Source organism: Macrobrachium rosenbergii, chromosome 55 (genome assembly GCF_040412425.1).
Source record: "Macrobrachium rosenbergii isolate ZJJX-2024 chromosome 55, ASM4041242v1, whole genome shotgun sequence".
Lineage (NCBI taxonomy): Eukaryota > Metazoa > Arthropoda > Malacostraca > Decapoda > Palaemonidae > Macrobrachium > Macrobrachium rosenbergii.
In genome coordinates this window covers 48,205,009-48,222,331 of record NC_089795.1, presented here as the reverse complement: position 1 = coordinate 48,222,331, position 17,323 = coordinate 48,205,009, and the positions used below count along the sequence as shown (strand labels likewise).

The 17,323-nt window shown below is 33.3% G+C and overlaps 1 long non-coding RNA gene across 1 annotated transcript in view; it reads left to right on the top strand.

Moving 5' to 3' along the window:
* LOC136835953 (uncharacterized) overlaps positions 1 to 15,794 on the top strand; it is a 43,671-nt gene extending 27,877 nt beyond the window's left edge. Inside the window, exon 3 of the long non-coding RNA XR_010852312.1 lies at positions 15,622 to 15,794. This is a non-coding gene — a long non-coding RNA (uncharacterized lncRNA). The remainder of the gene's footprint in view (positions 1 to 15,621) is intronic.
* The last annotated feature ends 1,529 nt before the right edge of the window (positions 15,795 to 17,323 follow it).

Genomic DNA, 17,323 nt, shown 5'->3' with positions numbered 1-17,323 from the left:
TTCGAAATTTCCCAAATTATATATAATAAATTGACAGCATTGTGCTTCTTTTATATATATATATATATATATATATATATATATATATATATATATATATATATATATATATATATATATATATATATATATATATCAGTAATTGTGCCTGGGTGTATTAAACGCAAAAAGATATATGCTCGAATCCTAGCTAGGAGAGACGTACTCATTACATATAATTCCTATTTGCTAAATTTCCTAAAATATATATAATAAATTCGACAGCATTGTGTTATATATATATATATATATATATATATATATATATATATATATATATATATATATATATATATATATATATATTATATATATATATATATTGTGTGTGTGTACTTACTGAAGGATTTGGAAAAGTTATGCAGAAAAGATTTACTAAATTCAAAAAATCTTAACATTATTTTCTTCATACTTTAGTTGTTTTCACTATGGACATTAACAACAAGGCATTATTGAAGAAATATCCCCCAACTTTGATATACAAAGGTTCTATTTTTATTCAGATCCCTTTGTTGGGTTTGATTTCCTCGGGGAGGAAGCCTGGTCCTCCTGATGAAGCTGCGTCAGTAATATGGGTACACGTTTATTTCAACAAAGCCGTTTCGTATAAAATCATTTTGAATATCGGTGTTTCATTTCAGTATTTCTTGTTTTTTCAATATATAGATAAATTAGTTAATTAATTTCTTAATTAATTGTTTATTTGTTAAATAAGTACACGAAATATTAATAATACATAAATAGATTAATCAGTTAATTAAATAAATCAATTAGTCAATAAATCAAGAAATGAATAAATAAATACTGAGATAAGTCATCAGCTTGTGCATAAGAATCATCTGTTCGCACACGCATTGGTACTACAGTCAATCCGAGAATAAAGACAGGAAAAAGAAGCATAAAATCGATCTTTTGTGTTGTCGAGGGAGCCATAAAGAAAACAAGGCATCGGAACAAGTCATCCCTGTTTTGATGAACTGGCGGATTCCATTTTTTTTTTTTTAAGTTTTTGAGCTTTACAGCTAAATTGCCTCAGTTTTCGGTACTATAACATATCAAAACTTTAGCTGTCTGTGTCGTCACATTTAAAAAAAAAAATATCCTCAAAATATGAGCTAATTAGAAGCTCTGAATATCAAAATCTTTGAAACCCATTTTCTTAGAATAAGGAAAAAATGGCTTACGCCAATCGTCAGATTAGGGACGAATTGTTCAGTGACGTGGCTGCCGTCGACAAAGATCAAATGCATCGCTGAAAAGAAGGTTTATGTCTTAATATGAGCCTGAGATGCCTCAGGCCTTCGTCTGAAAACGTCTCTTCCCAGTTTTACCTTTATAAAAAGACGTCTTGAGAGAGGAACATTTATATATATTTTTTGAATGGCATTTTAAGAAGGGATCATTTTTATATATCTTTTTTGAAGAGCATTTTTAGAGAGGAGCACTTATGTATCATTTCTGAAGAGCATTTTGAGAGAGAAGCCTTTATATGTATTTTTTGAAGAGGATTTTAAGAGAGGAGCATTTGTGTATATCTTTTTTATGTGAATGCCGAAGGACATTTGATTCTATTCAATGTCATTGGGCAATAGTTGTGACAATTAACAGTAGCAATATGACATGTTTGGTAAATAATCTCATTTATAGGGTATAACATGATTCAAATTATCATTTATTTGACAGAAAATCCTACTTACTGGTCGACTTAACACATAAACAGAATTTAGTCAGCATAAATCTATTTTTATTCCGAACATTTGGTCGAGAAACATTTGCAGTCCTCGATATCATTTCGGGGTATGTACTACATATCGTCAAAACAAGAAGGTAACATAAGAGAGGATCGAAACAATAGGTCCAACCCTTGGTTACTTAATTCTGAATACTTGTATAGGGCCCAGTGGTGAGAGATGTTTGCTAAGGCTGGAAATCGCCATTTTATTTATGCTTATGTTTGATATGCGGAGTTAATATATGTAGAAAATGTATAATTTGTTATTTACACACACACTGTATATATATCTCTCTCTCTCTCTCTCTCTCTCTCTCTCTCTCTCTCTCTCTCTCTCTCTCTCTCTCTCTCTCCACACACACACACACACACACACACACACAAATATATATATATATATATATATATATATATATATATATATATATATATATATATATATATATATATATATATATATATATATCTGCCTACCTAATCATATATATATTACTAATTGCATATTCATAGAAACTTTCCACTCAAAAGGAGGCCACCATTGATCTCACTAATTTGTGAAAAAACATTGAAATGCGTTTCGATATGGTTTTATGCTTCGGACACAAAACCTTCATTAACAATTAGAGGACAACGAAATCCATTATCCCTCCCTGCTGATGTTTTTCCCAGACGAATTCCAGATAAAGAATGCAAACATAGATATGAATATCATCTGGCTAGTGAGATGCTGACTTTATTATTATTATTATTATTATTATTATTATTATTATTATTATTATTATTATTATTATTATTATTATTATTATTATTATTATTATTATTCAGAAGGTGAACTCTATTCAGTTGGAACAAGCCCACCAAAAGGGCCATTGACTTGAAATTCAAGCCTTTAAAGGATATGGTGTTCTTTAGAAAGGAGTGAGAGGAGGTAAAGGGAAATACAGAAAGAAGAGATCTCACTTATTTAAAAAAAAAATAACAAATTAATAAATAGCTAAAAATGTAAGTAAGCTGTTAAAATTCAAGGAGAATTCTATTAGGGTAGAAAAGCATTGCATCTTCGGTGTGAGGAATGAAGGGCCAGCCTCCTTATGAGGAAATGTTATATGTATCTTGCAAGAAGTAGCGACGCTAGGTCTGATGACGCATGGCGACTTTAATCTGGTGGTAAGTTTTTTATACTAATAAAAATATTCGTTTAATAGTTTGACATGACTTTTCGTATATTTACTTCTATAGATTTTTCGACGTTTTCTCTCACTGAGCAAAATTATGAGAATCGATAACAACTAATTTATAGCGAGCGCATCAAAGTCATTTGAGAACCAGGATGTCAATGAGAAATGTATTATTGTTATCATCAGTATCAAAATTGAAGTTTAACCATAATACTGGTAAGATGAGAAAGCAGGCGAGTCGTGAGACAGACGAAGCAAGGGGCCAGAAACTCCTAAAATACCAAGAAAAAATTAACTTAACTCCACAAGGTATTAATGTGTTAATTACAGACTAGTGAATCATATACAAACACACCCTCTCTCTCTCTCTCTCTCTCTCTCTCTCTCTCTCTCTCTCTCTCTCTCTCTCTCTCTCTCTCTCAATTCAATTATTCAATCAGAAGGTTTATCCTCCCAAAGGACTAAATCTGATCATATCATCATTGTGTTCGTAAATCTCCCATTTTCCATCATCAGAAGAACGAACTGAGGCAGAAAATTAATCATCACAGTGAGTGGACTAGGCTGGTCTAATAAGGGCCTCCTTCCTTCCTTCCTATACTTCCACACTTCAAATGGATTATTATTTCTTTCTTTTCTTTTTGCAAACGCGCCCGTATCTCTCTCTCTCTCTCTCTCTCTCTCTCTCTCTCTCTCTCTCTCTCTCTCTCTCTCTCTCTCTCTCTCCCCACCCCCACTTCAGAGTGCTCACAAGCGAGTTCTATAAGAGGAAATGTGCTGGAATGTTCAAGAAACGATAACATGACTGATGTTTTCAAAAGCTCTTATAGTGAGATAAAAAAAAAAAACTTTTCTAAATATGTCATTACAGTTACAAAACAAATAAGTAAAAAGGTGGTATTTTCCTTAAAGGAAATTAATAAAACTTAACTGAAATATTAAATAGTCTAAAAGGGAAGAATCCCTTGTTTTAGGGAAGATCCATTGTTTTAGGGAAGAATCCCTTGCTTTAAGGAAGATCCCTTGTTTTAAGGAAGATCCATTGTTTTAGGGAAGAATCCCTTGTTTTAAGGAAGAGCCCTTGTTTTAGGGAAGATCCATTGTTTTAAGGAATAATCCTTGTTTTAGAGAAGATCCTTTTTTTTAGGGAAGAATCCCTTTTTTTAGGGAAGAATCCCTTGTTTTAGGGAAGATCCTTTTTTTAGGGAAGAATCCGCTGTTTTGGGGAAGAATCCGTTGTTTTAGGGAAGACTCCGTTGTTTTAGGGAAGAATCCCTTGTTTTATGGGAGATCCCATTGTTTCAGGAGAGAAATATGTTGTTTGTACGAGCAAGATATCATTCTTGCAAAAGGCAATCGTATTCAAACAAACAAAGAACAAACGTAGCAAAAGGAAGAAGGTCGCAGAGCCGTCGGAAGCAAAATAATGAACAAAAAAGATTCCTTCATTTCAGTTGTAACAATGGTCAACTTTCCATCCCAGAACTCTGTTTTTAATTGCCAGTATACAATACTTGTTTATACGAGAAGAGGTCATTCTGGCAAAGGACCATCTAATCAAACGAACAAAGAACAAACGCAACAATGACAGGAAGAAGGTCGTAGACCCGTCTGAAGTAAAATAATGAACAGATAAGGAGAGTTCGGGAGTTATTCATTTCAGTCATAATTATCAACCTCCCATTCCGGGAGCTCAGTTTATAATTGCCAGTATTCAATATTTATTTGTCAGTTTCCAACACAAAACAAATAGAAGTACAAAACACCGAACTATATGTTTGATAATTAGCGAGATTTTTTCTCATGGGGGTGATATGAAGAGCGATAATGTTTCCTACAAGACTCACTATGATCTCATTAAATGGCCTTTTACATATCACTAGGATCATTTTCACTGAATATTTTCACCTGAATATTCGTTAACTGGTCCATTCTGAAACAAAGAATTAGTTTTGGATATAGAAAATTGCCTTATTACGGTGACACAAAACTAAACTACCTGATCCCTGCTGAAGTTAGGAAAGCTGGTGGCTGTTAAATTTATATATTCTATATTTACATACTTTATATATTTAATATTTTTCTATTTATTAGATTTTGTTGCGTTACGTTGGTGTTGTTTGCCAGCTGATAGAGCATGGAATTAAAAAAAAAAAAGTCCAGACAATATCTCTTTACTTCATAATGCATAATGCCTTTTTTATTACATTACCACAAAAAAAATCAATCCAATAGATTTGTTTTTCTCCCGGTAATTAAACAATTCGGCATAAAAAAAAATTTCGCAGAATATATGACAATGAAAATCGCCCCTGGTCGATAGAGCGTCAGGGGGAGCGAGCAGTCAAAGGAAGGTTTCATTAAAATTTTTCGTGCTGTTGATTTTGTCTGTGATACAGTTCCCGAGTTTCACGTCGCTTTGGACTAAATAAAAGAAAAAAGGACCTTTTACTTTACTAACTGAAATTAGCTTTGAGTGGCTGGATTGGTCAATGCGTGCAGCGTCCGAAATACAGTAAAACTGCGTAGTCGTTTAAATGCCACGTTCGTAGGGTTTTATTTAAACACATTAAATTGTCTTGCAATAGAAATAATTAAATACAGATCTTATCGTTACCACAATGTAGATATTTCTTTTGTATTAAATTCTGGCCTTACGAAATTCCCTTGCGTTTGACTCCGTGGGATTTTAATTTAAGGACAAACTGTCTTCTTGTAACCAAAATAATCAAATATAGATCTTATCGTTATCTTTATGTCAACATTTATTTTATATTTAGTTCTGACCTTTACAAAATTTCCTTATTTCTAGTCCGGATTTTTTACATAAGCGACGATTCCTTCCAATTGCAAATTAGACCATTACAAAGCATTGTTTTGTTTTGGGTGTCACCTACCAAACTTTCCCTTTTTCCGGAGTAATGACACATTGAGTTTAAATTCTAGTTCCTTCGAGAAACAACAGTGAATACTCTTGGAGACTTGTTCCTTTCTTGTTTCAATAATTAGAAGATGTAGCTCAATTATATTAAGAGCATTTGGAAACTAAGCTCGGTTTACCTTTCTTGGGAAAGACTCTGAACGAATGTCAAACGTTGTAACAACGCTCGCGTTTGGTTTCACGTTTTGAAAAAGATTTACGTTGCTCTCTCTCTCTCTCTCTCTCTCTCTCTCTCTCTCTCTCTCTCATAGTACTTTTTATTTCGGATCTCAGCCTCTATCTGTCTCACTCTTTCTCCCTTTATTTTCATTGCGGTTTCTCTCTCTCTCTCTCTCTCTCTCTCTCTCTCTCTCTCTCTCTCTCTCTCTCTCTCTCTCTCTCTCTCTGTGTGTGCTTGTGTGCATGCTCAAATGCTCATAGCCCTTTAAAGAAACTAACATTCTTTAGCGGTAAAGTGCCGCGAGTGAGGAAAATGACAATTCCTTTTGTATTATTAATAGCATTATCACAAGGAAATAATTATTCTTTTACTGGTTCATTTATTACTTCAGTTTCTTCATTATTCAGTATCAATTGCTTATGGTTATTTATCACTGAAATATTGTTTATCTACAGGTTTATTCATTTACATAATAATCACGGTATATACATATTCATCTATGTATTTCTTCATCTTAATTATCATCCTTTTAAAATTTGTTGGTTAACTTTTTAACTTGTTATCACATTTATTCCGGATTTCCTTTCGTGGGAACGGGAGGGTGGGGTGGGAGAGGGGATGGAGGTATAGGGGGGCGGGGTTTCAAGATGATATTCTTGAACAGAACAACTTCCTTCCTTTGGAGAGATGAAAGACCAGTTCCTTAGAGAGAGAGAGAGAGAGAGAGAGAGAGAAGGACAATCCCTCGAGGGCGAGTGAAGGGTTTAAAAGCCTTCCGAGAAGGCAAACGGGAGCTATGGAGCCAGAACGGACGAAAAATACTTTATACGGAAACACGAAAAGTCTCTTCTACTCTTCTCAGTGAATGAAGTCAAATGCCACATTCTCCGTTTTATTTCACCCTTTTATTTCGGTCTGTTTCTGGGCAAAGGAAGGGAAGGGTACATTGGTCGTTTATCATAATTAAAAATGAAGCAGTGGGAGATGATGACCTTAAGTGAGATGGATCAGGAGACGAGGAATGATAGAGAGAGATTACGAAGATTATTCTTTCTTACGACAAGTAACAATGGTAAAAGATAGTTGCAATATCTAGGTAAACAGAGAGAGAGAGAGAGAGAGAGAGAGAGAGAGAGAGAGAGAGAGAAGAGAGAGACAGAGAGAAAGAGATTTTATGAGGATTACAGGCTCAAGCTTTGGAGTGTCCATTCATTAATTCATTTCCATAAATTAGATGAATAGGTACGAAAGAAAAGAGTAGACTAGAACTTATAAAAGAAAATCCACAATTCTCTTTTACTCTTAAGTAAATGTTGTATTTAAGGTTAAGAATTTCATCAATACAATAGCACATTTTAACTGCTTGCACCTCGGTCTTCTATAATTAACTGATTAAAATAAAAAAAAAATTGCAAAGATATTTCTAAAATGATTGTTGTTATAAAATACCAAAATCATAAAGTAAAATGACGAACGTTATGTATTGATTGTCTGAAAAGGATATGCCCTCTTTCTGCCTGATAGAAGCCGAGGTCGTCCAAATATCTGCCTTTCATATCTTGTTCAATAAAATTCATTGGTCATTTACATGCAATTATTGCTTGTGACTTTTTTTGGCATGGGAAAACACTGAAATTACTCTTAAATGGGAACTAACATTCAGCCTAAGTTTCTGGATGAATCAAATTTATTCAGGATTTTTAATACCATTTATACGTATATTTATAATAATACTGATATTTTTCATATGTAATGATACAATTCCCAGTCTAATGATAAAAAACTCATAAGGGAAAAATTTGTGTATAAAAAATCCAGCAAAGAAATGAACTTCTGCAGAAACATTCAAGCCATCTCTCGCAGGAGCGTTTTTAAACCATAAATATGAAAGTTTTCGAAGAAATGCCATTCCAAGTGCTCTTCCTTGAACTCACCCTCGAAGGAAACCGGAAACTTTTAACGCCAAAATTGGCAGCGAAACGTTCTAAAGTATTAAGGGTACTGAACTTCCTTAAGACCTTCTGGGCGTCAAAGAACTTTCGTATGGACTTTTTGGGATTTTTCATGTTAATGGAATGTCGCTGTTGGACCTAATATACATTTTTGGGGGGAATATGTACCGCAGTTTCTTTTAAGGAATTATCATATTCGTGTGATCCATTAACATAAAATCGTATAAGTTTTTGAGAATATTTTTTATTCGCATATAGTAGTTCATATTTTCATTCTTTGTAAATTCGACCTGGTATTTCATCGGTATTAAAAGTATAATTTTATAATCCTTTTAAGGAAAGGCACTGTTTTCATGCGAATAGCTATTAAAAAAGATAAATTAATGAAAACGTCCATTTGCACATATCATACACGTGGATGTACCTGTTTATAGTGAAAGTACTTTTGGCTCTATTTGGTCATGAAGACTAAGCGTGATCGTAAGAATCTTTTCAAATTATCTTGAGAGAACAATTGTCTTTAATTCTGAACACTTCCCTTATAGTATCTTGAAGTGCAAGTAAGAGATTTAAGAGGCAAAATAGCTTGTATTCATGTAATACGAGGGTAATGATGGTATTTCTGCTGGTTTATAATGCAATAATTCCTTGGTAAACGACACACATGGTATATGCGATAATGCTTTGTCACTAAGGGTGAAGAGACACCTCCAATAGATAAGATTATCAGCTTCAGGTGATTTAGACGTAGAATGGAAACCAGCCTTCTTTAACCGTAATCTTTTTGCACCCGAGATAAATTCATTAATCTCTATAATTTATTTATTAATTTGTTAAATTATTTTTTCTTTCTCAGTTATTGATATCTCTTCTTTATGTACTTCCCTTTACTTTCTCTTACTTCTTTCTGATAAACACCTTAGTCTTTGGAAGTTTGAATTTTAAGTCAGTGGCCCATGTGGGCTTGTTCCATATGAATAGGGTTCATCTTCTGAATAATAATAATAATAATAATAATAATAATAATAATAATAATATAATAATAATAATAATAATAATAATAATAATAATAGTAATCAATCTTATTTTGGGGAATTTTGGTTCATTCTAGTCATCTATAGCTTGGCGTTCACACACGGTCGAGGAGAAAAGGTCTATAAACCACAGCTAATAACCTCTCAAGATCGACATAAACCACAGTGTATATCATTTCTGTGTCTCTCAGCTAGACCATCCAAGAGGGAAACGGACGACCAGCAAATGAAACTGACTCAATGACTCTCTGGCGCCAGAGTTACATGAACCTCCTTTTGTCACCAAATGGACCTCACATATTCTTTGTGATTTACTTACTCATTTAGGCAATAGGGTCCACAGTATACGACGATTTTATAAGACTCTGACGTATTTAATGTGTAATTAAAAAGAAAATTTTAGAGTTTTAATCCAAACTTAGATTCCAAAGGGTCACCTGAGAACTCTTGTAGTTTATTTTATTGGTGAACTGTTCTGTCTGAAGCCAAATAAGGAACAATTTTGTGGTTGCTATCTCTCTCCCTCTACATGTACTTGATCATCCGTCAGGCGGGACCAATTTATACTACATGAGAGAGAGAGAGAGAGAGAGAGAGAGAGAGAGGAATACTGGCCAAAATTTTGCTTATTGTTGGTAATATTCATATACGATTGTTTCTCTTCGCAAATGGTGTAACTAACCAGTATTCAGACGCTTTTATTCCGATATATATCTCCCCAGTATTAATCCAAATGGCGAGTTCTTCTCGTCAGAAGACAAACGCAAAATTTCAGGAAGTCTGTAATTCCCATTTTCTGTTTCTGGTCTTTCCCCGGGCGCTGCAGTTCTGACTTTGATGGAGGACGATCGGGACTGGTGATTCTTCTCTGTCGGTCAAAGAATTCGTCCCCTGGTCGTGGACTTTTATTTCAGTAATGCTTCTCATGTTTAGTCTCGTGTTTGAGTGATGATTCTCCAGCTTTTTCAATTTGTCTGGATAAAGGCTTGCGTGATGGCATTCTTTCTTCCTTTTCAAATAATTTACGTGTTTTTTGAACCCTGAAAATGTAAAAAAAAAAAAAAAAAATTATTTGTTGACCCAGAATAACGAAATAAAAACTTTATACTGAATTTTTGAAAATAAATTACGGTTATTGATGAACACTGATATCCAGAATTAGGTGCTATTCTTGAGACAGTAACCAAATGTCGCCCTCTTTTTGTACTTTACCAAGGAACAGCAATGCATTACGTTCATTTTTTTAAATTTGAGTGTATGTGTGTGAGTGCGTACCTGAGAGAGAGAGAGAGAGAGAGAGAGAGAGAGAGAGAGAGAGAGAGAGAGAGAGAGAGAGTGATAAATCTGAATACCTGGGAACAAGAAGACTTATCCTGAATTCTCATTATACGTTATACTTTAAACATTGCTTCGTCGTTCTTTGGCCCTTTACGTTCCATTTGGGTCTCTCTCCCCATTTCACAGTTTGTGGATATGTACGCGCGATCGTGCGTGGATGTTTTTGTGTGTATGTGCAAGCCTTCCAGGCAGTTTTTATTAGAAAATTATTGACCGATAAAATACAAATAGGCATGAGTGACAGTTTATACCATTCTCTTACTTAAGGGTTATTCATTTTTTTTCATTTAATTTTGGTTGATATAGAATCCAGATTATTATAATCAGGCTCTTTATTGATCAGCTTTTACAGAACTTGATTTTTCTCTTTGTTTTACTCCTGCTTCTCATATTTGCAAGAGCAACTCCTATTACTCTCATTAAGAAGTTATATAAAAATGACAATGAAAGAACGGACAGTTACTTAATTTTATGCAAAACTTTTTTTTATAAATTTTCATACTAAAGTAATCAGTAATGAAATGAATACATTCAAGTTACGTCTCATTGATTTGTTACTTTTCCTAAATGAAAATTAGTTAATGATAATTATCATTACGCTAGATTAGCTCAGAAAATAATTAGTTTATGACTCGCGGAGCTGCAGAGTGTTTCAGAAGAACGTTCTGTGTTTATCTACAGCAATTGCAACTTTAAATAACAGACTGGGAGATTTATCCTCGTTCCTACAATGCTTTGTATATATTGAACTTATGATTTATTCAGTAATAATGCCCCTGAACTAAGTTAGTTCGGATCCTTACCAGAAATTCACGGTACATTTTCCCTCTAAAGTCAGTGATTACCAAACTGTGAGAGTTTCTAAGATAATGCTGGGTGATGAAAAAGGAATACTATTTACACTTATTTTATATTCAGTAAAGAATTTTTATATCCACTAAAGAAATTAAGCCTAAACTTATTTAAAGAATAATGTTGAACTTGTTCTCCTGACAAAGGGCATGCCATACAAATAGCAGTGCAACCTTATAGAAAACAAATGAAGTTTCTTTCTGTTCCATTGCCCTGTATTCTCGAGCCTTCGCATTTCCTCCAAAAAAGTGCGTATGAAATTTATTCAAGTCACAAAAATCGTATTATTTATAGAAAATCAGTAATTATGTATAGATCGTACAATGTAACACCTGCTTCATTTCTTCGTCCAGAATGAAATAGATAGGATTATTATTCATCCTTATCCCCGAGCCAACCCATTCCTTGGCATTGAATTCTAGGAGACGGCCTTTCACAAGGCAGTAACTCTTTCGTTATCTAGTAATCACAGGCGATTTCCGATCTCTCCTCTCGCTTCTCAGCCTTCTGGGTAATGCCCCTTGAAGGTGGCAATTTCACGCTACGATTAAACACAAAAGAGGCCCTTCCATTTCTTTCTATTTCCTTAAGAGTTAAGCCTTTGAAAATGGGTAGATCTAAGTCTAGCACTTTGATTACAGTTCTACAAAGAGAGAATTTCTCTCTCTCTCTCTCTCTCTCTCTCTCTCTCTCTCTCTCTCTCTCTCTCTCTCTCTCTCTCTCTCTGCTGATTAGCCGGTTATTCTGGCCTCTAAGGGCTTCACTTTATTTTTATATTCCTTTTTTTTTATTCATTCCTTGCATTTTTACGCCTTTAATCTACAGTTAATGTTCTTTTTTCTTATTCGTCTAGTTTTTGACATTACATTTTCAGCCTCTCTACCAAATTCACTTCAGTTACTCTTATCTGCTTCCATTCCACTGGCTTATCAGCTATTTTTGTCATTTTTTATGTTTCCACGTCTTTCACTCTGTTTCCTTTGCTTCTTTTTCTCTCCATTCCCAGCGTATCTCTAGGGAGTGATAAGCACAATAGCCATTAACCCTCCTGCCGTCAAATTATTCCATATCCATATTAAACTTCTGAAACCAAATGCGTTTCCATTTCTGTTCCCCATCCGAGCCAGACTCTCTCTCTCTCTCTCTCTCTCTCTCTCTCTCTCTCTCTCTCTCTCTCTCTCTCTCTCTCTCTCTCTCTCTCGGCCTCCATATATATGTTAAACAGGGCAGGTCACGTCACACGCGTAATTCTGCCAGAGAGAGAGAGAGAGAGAGAGAGAGAGTAAAGTAATCCAGACCAGGTCAAATAAGGGCCATGATTTGATTTGAATATCATTCATTTATTAACATGAATGAGGTGAACAATTATCATTCTTCAAAACACTAGTGCTTGATCACTCAATATAAACCAGTGAATTATTTCCAAATCCTGCCTTATTTTCCATAAACGTGCATTGCACAACTTTGAGAAGCTTGGTCTCTAAAGAAATCAGTGTATATTGTTTATAATAATATCGAAAACAATGCCAGAAAATAATGCAGTATAGTATCTCCTCTATAACACCTTTATTTATTCCTGAAAACGTACAATGTATCCTTGCATTTCTAAAACAAGCACCTTCGTCATTTCCCCGGGGTACCTTTGACAGCAACTAATCAGCTTTACTGCTGTTGACGATCGACAGTGAACCCGATTTTTATTATTCTCTGCATTTTTCTTCATTTTTTAGGAAGATGCACCTGTGTGTATCTAAGGCTGGTAAACATTCCGTATCGCCTGGAGGCCTATTGTGAGCCTACCTTGTTTACCTGGATGTTTAACAACGCTCGCAAAGGCGACAACATTCCCTGGGTAAGTGACAGTAAACGATCTCACCTGACGTAGCACAGGTAATTGTTAATTAGTCGTTTCACTAAGCATTTCCAGCATTTCACAGGTGGATTGTGACTACTTTACTCGACATTTGACAAGTAATTTAATAATTTTTTTTCTGTATAACCGAAAATGTAACCGGAAAATTCTATAAAATATAACGGTGATTACTGAACGAATGAGTGACCAAGTATTTCATGAGACATTACACCAGCCAATATGTCCTCTGAAACGATGAAATCTAGTTATACCATTCCAAACAATTTCTAAACAGGAAATTATAAAAATATTCCTCTTACAAAGGAAAGATCTAAGCTAAAGAGTGAACAGCCTAAAAGTCAAAATAAGAGTAGTGCTTTTACAAACAGAAAAAAGGCTCATAAATAAAGAAAAGTAGTTTTCGAATCTCATATAGGAGCATCTATATGCAGATTAGCCTCATATGACTTCCCCTGACGCATTGGATAACCAACAAGCTAGGCCTTAAATGTTAGCCTCTATCTAAAGCAACTTTCGCTCTAATGTATCCATGTATTAGAGGCTTTTATCCCATGAAAATAGCTGTAACAGTTAGAGCTCTATCTCTTGAGTTTAGAAATGACATAAATTTGGGTTTTTCTGAGACAAGTTGGAAACTGTATCATGGTGGAAAGGCAGTTGTTTACAGTATAATTTATCCGTTTGTGAATATTGTTAGATATCTATTATGTACATTTACTTTTATTTGTATACGTGGTACTTAATCATTACAGTACATACATAGATACATGCAAACGTACATTCTCATATATATATATATATATATATATATATATATATATATATATATATATATATATATATATATATATATATATATATATATATATATATTATATATATATATATAATGTATGTATATACATAATGTTTTACCGCAGTGGAAGCGCAAATATTCTGTCGCATGAGTATGATGACTATATAGGTGTACAATGATCGATACAGATTAGCTGTAACCTGTGGCATGTACTTCATGCCACAGATGAGGCTGTAATTACACACACTGATAATAAAACCCAATATGAACCGATGCATTCCCCATTCAAAGTTAAAAAATTGTGTGTGTGCATGTGTGTGTGTGGAAGAGAGAGAGAGAGAGAGAGAGAGAGAGAGAGAGAGAGAGAGAGAGAGAGAGAGAGAGAGAGGAATCAACAGCCGGCCACCAAAATTTGTAGCTTTGATGATTCTTACCGAAATCAAATTTATGCTATTCATTTTTGTGACACAAAAGGGAAAGTAATTAAATTGATACATTATGAGAGAGAGAGAGAGAGAGAGAGAGAGAGAGAGAGAGAGAGAGAGAGAGAGAGAGAGATTAGGTTACATATCAGGATGATAACGTAGAAAACTTGAAAAGTTTAAATAAGATACTTGGCTCCTTTTAAGATTATGCTTGGTCTGATTTTTTTTTATATTTACATTTATTTATTTTTAACATACTCGTTGTAGTATTTAATTGGCTTTATTCAGTAAAGTCATAAGTATGTCGAATGAAAGGGTAACTCTACTGTACCAACAATTATAATCATGTCGACTGCTTTACGGGTTGAAATATTTAAAATACTTTGACTGCCGAAGACATTCACGTGTACTATGAATTCTTATTAATCAAAGTGACTGATCCATTGACCTCACGACATCTTTTAAATTTAGATAAACTTTGCAGACTGACGTGAAAATTAATGGAGACAATTTTCACGATTTTGTAATGGATTCATTATGACCCAAAGAGTAATTAATTACACTCATCTATATATACAAGCTTTAGTGAAATTATTATGCTTATTTAAACTTATTATATATTATTAGTGAAATTATTAGACTTATTTAAATTTATTTTTAATTTATATATAGTTACTTGCACTACTAAATTGTTGCCAGCAAAGAGGCGTCATTTATAATTCCAGAACGAAAAATCAAGACATTTTCCTCTCAGGATTCAGAATTCTGTTTCTTGATACGGAGAATGTCCGAATACTTTTAGCAAATTAAGTATTCGTAATATTCTTTTAAACAAACTAAGAGGGGGTTTGCAATTTGCATTCTCAAAATACAGAGCAAGGATTACTGAATAACAAAGTTCGAAATGGCAATTCTTTTTTATATAAACATCATTCATGCACCAGGAGTTGTATACAATAATGGCGTTTTCTGTGGCAACTGAAGAATCTAATTAAATTTCTTTTTCATTAGAAACGAGATAATTATTTCCTTTTAGTACAAACGCCATTCTGACACCAGTAGTCGAAAAGTCTAAGGGAAATTTTTGTGCCATCTGAAGAATTTATATAAATTTCTATTTCTTAACTGAGAGTGTCATCTGAATAATCTATATAAATTTGCTATTCATTAGGAACGAAAAGATAATTACATCGAGAACGGGTTTTAACATTCACTTTAAAAAATGAAAAAGTACTTTTATGTGAGCTTTATAGTTAAATAATCCTATTATGTATAAAATATCATACCCTCTTTGCCCACAGAAATTCCAGAGTAGCTGTATACCCGCTCAGTATTATGCATATCTGTGGAGCTGGTGGATGTGAGATGCGTGGCTGGATTCAGCAGAGGCCTGGAACAGACCTCCATCCTGGAACCGACTTTCATCCTGGAATTTTACGACCCACATATTGATCAGCTGGACGCGAATGCTACCAATTAGGTGAGGATGTGAACTGGATTTTGCAATGAATTTATAGTCTTAAGAATTTCTCTGAAGAATGAGAGTTTATATATATATATATATATATATATATATATATATATATATATATATATATATATATGTGTGTGTGTGTGTGTGTGTGTGTGTATATGTATTTGTATTTATATATATATATGTAAATACATATATATGTATATATATACATATATATATATATATATATATATATATATATATATATATATATATATATATATATATATATATATATATATATAATATATATATATATATATATATATATATATATATATATATATATATATATATATATATATATATATATATATATGTAAATATATATGTGTGTGTGTGTGCGTGAGTTGTCTTAGTGCTTGTAAGTTCAAGTTTACCATTTACTTAATGCATAACGTACGAAGAGCGTGAGAAATGATACACAGCTTCAATTTTGATTTTTATTATCTACGCAACATAATAATGCGTCCATGTACGAATTTGTGCGTAATTATACGTAAGGATTTCTAGATATAATTTACTGAGAAATAAATAGAAAAATCTTTCAAATTTGGCCAAAAAATTAAAATATTAACCTTCAGTGTTCCAGAAACTTGTTCTTATCATCATTACAAACTGTTTGAAATATTTTAAAAGTAATATTTGTCATTGTAAAGGTAAAATTCTATTCATTTTTGGAAAGGTCACCATTAAATATAATCGGTCGTTTCTCCTGACGAGCACTTCAACAAAAAAAAATCATGCAATATTTCAATAAAAATATATAAGCCATTTTTGGAAACGTTCAATAGGTAGCAGGATTTTGTGAGAGTAGCATTAGTCTCCACGAAGCATATGCATTTGGAGTTTGCTTTCAAATGGAAATCAAACATAAAAAGGCTCAACCAGATTCAAGCTGCAATGCCATTTAAGTTGAAAATATGCCGCTTTTCGAAATAACATTAGTATTTATGCTTCCGTTTTATATCGATTTTCTGTTAGAATTTACACGTTTTTTGTTTATTTTTTATGAACATACTTACCAAGTTTGATGTGTCTTCATTTTATTCTTTGATTTGTATATAATAATAATAATAATAATAATAATAATAATAATAATAATAATAATAATAATAATAATAATAATAATAATAATAACACAAAATTTCAGAATTAATGAAGCAATGCTGGGCAAGATGCAGGTACTGGAATTCCCAACTCCAGAACTTTGCATTAGCACAACATAATGATAAATAAACATACAAAACATAAAACTAGCAAAAGGGTCAAGCACATTGTCACCATTCCAGAAATTCCCAGCTTCCCTTTCCTTCTCTCCGTCTTCGTTATTCGTCTGCCTTACTGCAGTTCGTCTTTATTTAAGGTTACATGCAAGCGCTTGGGAGAGGAACGAGAGTTCCTCAAACAGAGAGCAAAATATATTTTGAACAGAACTGAGTGAAGAGTTTATAGAAATTATGGATATATGTCCAGCACCTCATAAT